The sequence below is a fragment of the Arachis ipaensis genome, chromosome B6 (assembly GCF_059453495.1).
Source record: "Arachis ipaensis isolate K30076 ecotype BB chromosome B6, ASM5945349v1, whole genome shotgun sequence".
Lineage (NCBI taxonomy): Eukaryota > Viridiplantae > Streptophyta > Magnoliopsida > Fabales > Fabaceae > Arachis > Arachis ipaensis.
Window position 1 is genome coordinate 5640578 of NC_142441.1, and position 8567 is coordinate 5649144.

An 8567-nucleotide genomic window follows, 5' to 3' on the forward strand; every position below is an offset into this window, starting at 1 on the left:
ATTCTCTTTCCAGTATCTCTCTTCCATTTCTAATTCATCTTCTGCCTCCAAACACTGGATTGTCACTGGATTGGCTTGGTCAGCTTTTTCTTTCTCGTTTTCTAATCGTCCCTTTAACTCAGAGATTTTGCTTTGGGAATTGGAATTAGAATGTTGCTGCCACACCACCAACTTGTGTCTGCATAACTTGAGTTTCCCAGCTAGTCTAAACATAGGAGACCCTATAATTGTATGTTTCCAACAGCTCTTTATCAAATTCACCACTTCAGATTTTTTGCACCACCTTTCCTGAAACCGGAATCTCCTCTTTGCTCTTCTTTCAAGTCTCTCTGTGCTAAGGAGCAAAGGCCTATGATCAGACCCAATATCATTCAAATGAGAGACATAAGCATTGGAAAATTCTTCTCTCCAATCTTTAGACACCAACACTCTGTCAAGTCTTTCTCTAATCAAGTTACTGCCAAATTGTCTATTACACCAAGTGAACTTCTCCCCCTCATAGCCTAGATCCAATAGTCTACCCTCATTAATAAAATCATTAAAAGTTTGGATAGATGTATTCGATTTAGGTCTACCTCCTTCCTTTTCATGGCTAGCTAGTATGGCATTATAATCACCAAGAACCGCAATATTGTCCCTGCTGTTTTCCATGACTGCATCAGTTGACGAAATTGTTCCTCCCTTCTTCGCTCTTCCGTGCTGAAGTATACTCCTATAGCCTCCTATTGTTGTCCACCTTGTTGACTCTTATAAGAGAATTGAATAAAGAAGCTCTCTTGACGTAAAATCTGCACCTCCACCCCTGCTTTCCATGCTACCACCAGTCCACCCGAGAGGCCATTAGAATCTACTGTTTTCCAAAACTGAAAACCAACTTTCTTCATCACACCCTCCACTAACGAGGCATTATTCTTAGTTTCGCAAAGGAACATTACCTCGGAAAAATGGGATTTAATAATCCCTTGGATGTTGTGAACTATCAGGGGTTTGGTTCATATCTCCTTGGGTGCCTCTTTTTGGGTGGCACCCTCTCCCCTTACAGTTGATGTGTTATCTTCTTGGCAAAATTTCTTGTTGTTACTTAGGTTTCCTGAATCCTCCGAAACTCTTTTTACTCCTGAGACTGATTTTGATTTAAACCCCTTCCTTGCCAACTACTTCAAGCTTTGCCTTTTGCCTTCTTTTTTGCTGATCACCTCCGCTGAACTTCCAATAGAAAATTGAAGGACATGTTCTTCTCCACCATCTTTCCTTCCTTTTCCTATAGTACCTCCACTATCATCCACTTCCTCACCTACCTCCTCTCCTCCATACCTCAGATTTTCCTTCTTTCCTTTCACGTCAGCCCCCCTGGTTTGAGAATTATTGTCTTGGACCGAAAGACTCGCAAAACTTCTGATTAAGCTGACTAGCATAGTATTTTTCTGCTACTGCCTCCTATTCTCTTCCCTCTCAACATTGTTAGGATTTTTATTCTCTTTCATGCTTGCAATTCTCCAACCAGTTTGTTCAGCCCTTAGCCACGGTTTCCATTGTTCTTCCCTGACATTGCCTGCCGCCGAATCCTCTAAATGCAAATTACAAGCTCGAATTTCATGTCCTATATGACCACAATAATGACAAAAAGTTACCAATGCGCTCATATTTGAGTTTGAGTTCTATCACTTTTCTATTACTGCCCACAATTTTAAGTGATTGACGCAGCGGTTTGGTAATGTCCATCATAATTTGGATTTTGAGCACCTTTTCCTCCCGTCCTTTCATTTTAAACAGGTCTGAATCTATAACTTCCCCCAATGATTCTCCTATTCTTCTTCCCAAACTGCTTGTTTTACATTGTTCGAGAAGCCCCCTATAGTTGCAGCCATACGGGAACATGGGTAAATTCTTCCTTTCTAATTGCAGTCTCATCGTTCCACCTCTTTAAATTAAGAATGTAGTTCTTGAATAGCCATGGAGCGCCTTTCTCAATTCTTAGAAGATCAATTTCACTATCAAAGAAAAATTGATAAAAGTTTTCTCCGTGATCAATTACCTTGAATCCCTCTGGTTGCCTCTATATTGCAAATAAAGCAGCTTCTAAAGTCCCTGCATTGAAACCTCTGTCAGCAAGAAGTCTCCTAACTAAGCTCCTTGAACATCTCTCGATACCTTCTTTTATGTCTTCATCAATAAATTGCACTATCTAATCCTCCTCAAATCCTGGTGCATGGCTGTTGTCCAGTCTGAGAGCAGCGATTGCTGCCATTCAATTGATCACACGTGGTGAAAATTTCACAATTAAGATTTCTCAGAAACCCTAGCAGAGCACTCAAAAAATCCTAGTAACAAGGCACCCCGAAGTTTTTTCATTAGAGAATTATTATTGTTAAACACTATTTATCATATATACAATATTATTTATTTTTAAATTTGCTAATATGTATTATGCATGTTTGATTTGTGTTTTTCATTTAATTTTTTACAAAATAAAAAATTACTCTATTTATTATGTTTACAAAATTATAAAATTAAATTACTTTAAAAAAATTAGAAATATTAAAAAACTAATACTTAATAAAAAAGTTAGTTTTTTTTTCAAAGATAAATTATTTTATTCAATTGGATAAAATAGGCATTGTCCATTACTAGGACAGCAATACAAGAATTGGGGATCTCCCAAAAGCTCTTTAACGAGCAAAAACGCAAAAGCTTTGGAAAAGAAGATGAAACACTCCAGTAGAAAATTAAGGTATGTGACCTTGCATGTCTTGAAGAAGGTTGCTAGCTAAAGTAAGGATTTGTTCTATTCCTTCAATATCATTTTCAACGATGAGCCGGTTTCTTGATTTCCAGATTTGCTAACACATAATCGCCAGCATCTGAAAGTCACGATTGTTGTTTCTCCGCCTCTTGAGCTTGCCTACACTTTCCGACCACGTTCGCTAGAAGGAGAAGGACCCATCTCCACAAACCAACCCAGGTAATAAACTTCTATCCCAAGCCTCCTTCGATTTTTGGCAGAAGAATAAATAGTGACTAATGGTTTCTGGGCTGAGATTGCAGCGCCTACAGAGAGGGGATATTGTGTAGATGTGGCGGTGGAGGTTCTCCAAAATCGGGAGCTTCTCGTGCAAACATCACCAGAGAAAAAATTTGATTTTTGGGAGTAGAGGCATTTTCCAGAGCTCCAACCATGTGTCTTTGTGCTGCATCAATTCGGGGCTGTAATCAATTGGAGAGTGATAGAACAGGTAGGCAATTTGGTAACCTGAGCTGACTTCATATTTTTCGCTTTTGGTTCTGGCCCAAAATAAATGATCATCACCTTCCTCAATTTTTATTAGCGAAATACGATTAGCCATGTCTGAAGAGAAAATATTATTGTTGATTAATTCCAGGTTCCATTGTTTGCTAGGCATGATTAGCTCATTCACCCATGCTACTTCCATAATCTGATTGCTGATGACTGAGCTATGTGGGACAAGGAAAGGTTGGGATGTAGCTACCCACGGATCCTGGAAAACGCGAATGCTGTTTCCGTTGCCCACCTTCCAGCATATGCTTTTTTCTAGAACTTTGCGGCCCTCCAAAAGGCTTCTCCATCCCCAAGAAGGTAGAGTTTTTGTCTCTGCTCTCATGATATTGTTGTAACGGTAGTACTTGCCTTTAAAAATTTTGGACATTAATGATTGAGGATGCGTAGCTAGTTTCCAGTATTGTTTAGCAAGTAGCGCTAGATTCTAAGCTCGCAGACCTTTAAAGCCAAGGCCGCCCTCCTTCTTTGGTCTAGACATGGTGTCCCAACTAATCCACGCCATCTTTCTTTCTGTTTCTTTTTGCCCCCACCAAAATTGGGTGAGAATACTGTGAATCTCGCAAAGTAAAGTATCTGGAAGCCTGAAGCAAGAGAGTGTGTAAATAGAAATGGCCTCCCTGACTGCCTTAATTAGTACATGTCTACCTGACGTAGATAGTAAGTATCATTTCCACCCCTAAATCTTTTTTCTCACTTTTTCTTTAATAGTCCCAAATGTCTGCTTCTTCGACCGATTAACCGTTGAAGGGAGTCCTAAATACTTGTCCTATGCTCCTATGTATCTAATGTTGAGTCTATTAGCTAAGACAGTTCTCATTTTCTCTGGAATATTGTTGCTAAAAAACACAGCTGATTTAGATAAGTTTACTTTCTGACCACTAAAACTTTCGTATAGAGTAAGGATCTATATAAATAAAAATAAAAATATTCATAATTATTCATATATTAAATACTCTTTACGTATATATAAAACTATAAAAGTACGGCTTTTATTAGTTAATTATGTATTTAGATTTTTTTAATTAACTTAACAAAAAGAGTATTGTTAATTATGGCAAAAATATTTCTGTCAAAACAGTATCGACTATAATTGGCATAAGTATAACTATATTGTATTAACATATATGAAAAGATAACTACTCATATAAAAATATATTTATATAAAAATAATAATAATAAATTATTAAATAATTTATATATTTTACTAAATTAGTTAATTTAATTCACACTAACATTTTATTTACCATTTTCGTATGACACTTATTCAAAGGAAAAGATTAAAAATATTTTTTAAAAAAATATTTGCTTAACCACATTTTAAAAGTATAATTTATACAAAAAAAAATTTTTTTAAAATAATACTTTTAAACAAAAATAATTTTTATAACATATTAAAATTAATTTTAAAAAATTTTTAATTTGTACTATTTAATTCATGGACTAAATGCCTAAATAGGTTGAACCTGTAGTTTATCTGCTTTAAATATATATAATATTAACAAAAATATTGATAGAAACAAGAGATTGAAAGAATAATATGAAAAGTGTATAATTGAGTGTGTATGAAGTACAATATACAAGGGATATTTATAGGTGCTAAATGAATCAAAGTAATAAAGACATAGAATCCTACAATTAATGTACAGATATGCTATATAAATATAGACGATGCTAATTAATCTAAATTGATTCTAATGATTCTCTAACATCTCCCCTCAAACTCAAGTGGGAGCTAAGGATACCAACTTGAGTTTGGATAACAAAATCCGAAAGCGAGTCGGGTGATGAGCTTTCGTGAAGATATCAGCAGTCTGATCCAGTGTCCCAACAGCAATGAGACGAACAGCATCAATAAGGATTCGTTGCCGAACAAAATGACAATCAATCTCAATGTGTTTGGTGCGTTCATGAAACACATCATTATGGGCAATCTGAATAGCACTGCAGTTATCACAAAAAACATCAGTAGGGGACGACTGAGGAGCACCCAGATCTTCGAGAAGCCAACGAATCGAGATAACCTCAGCAGTGGTGTCAGCAAGGGCACGGTACTCAGCTTCTGTGCTTGAGCGAGCAGTGAACGTTTGCTTCTTAGCACGCCAAGAGATGAGATCGTCGCCAAGAAACAAACAATAACCAGTAGTAGAACGACGATCAGTGGGATCACCAGCCCAATCAGCATCAGAGTATGCCTGAAGGATCAAAGAGGAATGGGCAGAAAAATAAAGGCCATGAAAAAGAGTGCCTTTGACATACCGAAGAATGCGAAGAACTGCCGCATAGTGAGTAGTACGAGGAGCAGACAAGAACTGGCTGAGGACATGAACTGGATAGGCAATGTCTGGTCGGGTGACAGTCAAGTAGACGAGACCGCCAACTAACTGGCGATAAAGTGTCGGATTATCCAAAACAGTGCCATCCATAGGGGTAAATCGAACATTAGGCTCAAGAGGAGTAGACTCAGTGCGACTATCTGTAATCCCAGCGCGAGCAAGGAGATCTGAAGCATACTTAGCCTGAGAGAGATAAATGCCATCATCTGTGGAGATGACCTCGAGACCAAGAAAGTAGCTGAGAGAACCAAGATCCTTCATCTCAAAGGTACGGTGAAGTGAGGTCTTGAGATCAGAGATACCATCAACATCATCTCCAGTAATGATCATGTCATCGACATACAAAAGTAGAAGAACAACTCCATGGTCGCTTTTACGAATGAAAAGCGCATTCTCATGAGGACTAGAAATAAAACCAAGACTGCATATGGTAGTGCTGAACTTGTCAAACCATTCACGAGGAGCTTGCTTGAGTCCATAAAGTGCCTTGCGAAGGAGACAAACCTTACTGGAAGGACAAAGATATCCTGGAGGTGGTTTCATATAGACTCTCTGTTTCAAATCCCCATTAAGGAATGCATTCTTCACATCCATCTGACTGAGAGACCATCTTTTAACCGCAGCAATGGCAAGGAGAGCTCTAATAGACGTAAGGCGAGCAACAGGAGCAAAAGTCTCTTCATAATCAATACCATACTCTTGCGTACAACCTTGAGCAACCAACCGTGCCTTATAATGGTCAATAGAGCCATCAGAGCGAGTCTTGATCTTGTATACCCATCTACTGCCCACAACTTCCTGATCAGAAGGAGGATCAACCAAATTCCAAGTGTGTACTTTTTCAAGTGCCTGTATTTCTTCCTGCATTGTTTGTTGCCAATTTGGATTTGTGGAGGCTTCTCTGTATGACTTAGGTTCATGTTGATGAAGAATAGTAGAAAAGCAATGATAATCAAGAAGATGAGGAGGGGGATTCCTTACCCTAGAAGAACGAGTGTGAGGAGGAGACATGATGCTAGGAGCGGGATCGCCGTCCGGACTGGAATCATCGGGAGATGGAGAAGGTGGAGAATCAGGAGCCTCGAGGGGTGGACTTGGGGTAGACCCTGTAGTATCATCACTAGGAAAGAGATCAACATTTGGGTTAGTAAAAAACGGTGATGGAGTAGAAGGAATGGACTCAAAGGAGGAAAAACTAGAGAACATGTGATGCTCCCAAAAGACAACATGACGAGATATACGAATACGGCGAGAGATAGGATCCCAACAACGATAACCCTTATGTTCAGAAGCATACCCAAGAAAACAACACATGCGAGCCCGAGGTTCAAGCTTATTATGTTCATGAGGCTGAAGAAGGACAAAACAGACACAACCAAAAACACGGAGAGAACTGTAATCGGGAGAAGTACGATAAAGACGCTCAAAGGGAGTAGTGTTACCAAGAACAGAAGAAGGGAGTCTATTGATAGCATGAACAGCAGTGAGGACAGCTTCACCCCAAGCACGCTCAGGACAGGAACAGGAAATAAGCATCGCACAGACAGAGTCAAGAATATGACGGTGTTTACGCTCAGCTCTGCCATCTTGTTGAGAGGTACCAGGACAAGAAAACTCGGACAAAGTACCCTGTTCAGCGAGAAAATTTAAAAGTTTGGAGTCACGATATTCCATAGCATTATCACGTCTGAAAATTTTAATGACCTTTAAAAACTGAGTTCGAACCATAGTGGCAAAGTTAATATAAATCTGAGGCAACTCACAACGATTAGTCATCAAATAGATCAAAGTAAAACGGGAATAATCATCAATAAAGAGGACAAAATATCGAGCCCCTCTCATAGAAGCGGTGGGAGCGGGTCCCCAAACATCAGAATGAATAAGATCAAAAGGAGAGCATGCAATAGAGGAATTATTATTAAAGGATAAGGCAGGTTGTTTTGCAGTGCGACAAGAAATGCAATCTAAAGACTCATTTTGAACTTGACCTAAAACACCCGTAGATATAAGAGGACGTAATTTGCCTAAGGAGCTATGGGCAAGACGACGGTGCCACAAGTGAAGAGTAGATGGAGAGAAAGCAGCACAGAGATTTGTAGAGGAAACATGAAGGTTCTCGAGCTCAAAAGTAAAAACTAATATATTTATACAGGCTAAAAAGTAAAAACTAATAACTCATTTAAATCTTTTTTCACTTCAGTATTTATTTTTTAAGTCTTCAGTTATATCTAAAATTAATATAAATATTAATTGATTGCTGTAAAAGATTCGTATCTTCTTCTATAGCCTATTTTTTTGCTAATTTTTTTTAGTTATAATTCATAAATTTGATAATAACAATGCAAAAAAAAATTGTAATTTAAGTTGGTTTATAAAAACTGCAAATAAGCGGAGTGCGAACACAAATTTCTCTCATAACAGCTCACATATATTATGAATTAGTTCGGTTCAATTCATTAATATTTAGTCTATTATGATCTGGGTTAAACGAATCTTGTTAGGGTGTTAATAGAGTACTTATACAATGTGTACAATGAATTATTTATTTGGCCCAATATAAGTTAAAAAATAAATATCCAGGATAAAATACTATTAACTTCTCAAACACAATATACCCATATTATCCAGAATAACCATCCGGATACTAAAAATAATAAATATCTGCCTATTAAATCGAGCATTTCTAAACCTTATTGTACACATTGTACACATATTTTATCGGCACCCTATACTTCTTCGGGCTAAACGGATCGGATTGGCCGTACACCCCCTCTAATTCCCTTATGAAAAGCAGGGAAAATAAAACCGCTAAATTTGACTTTGGGACTTTGAGAGGCATAGGAGTAATGTTTTTACATTAACGACAATAAAAGTGAGTTAAGTAAAAAGGGAAAAGCAGGTGCTATAAATAAGAAGCTTGGGGTGCAATTAAACAC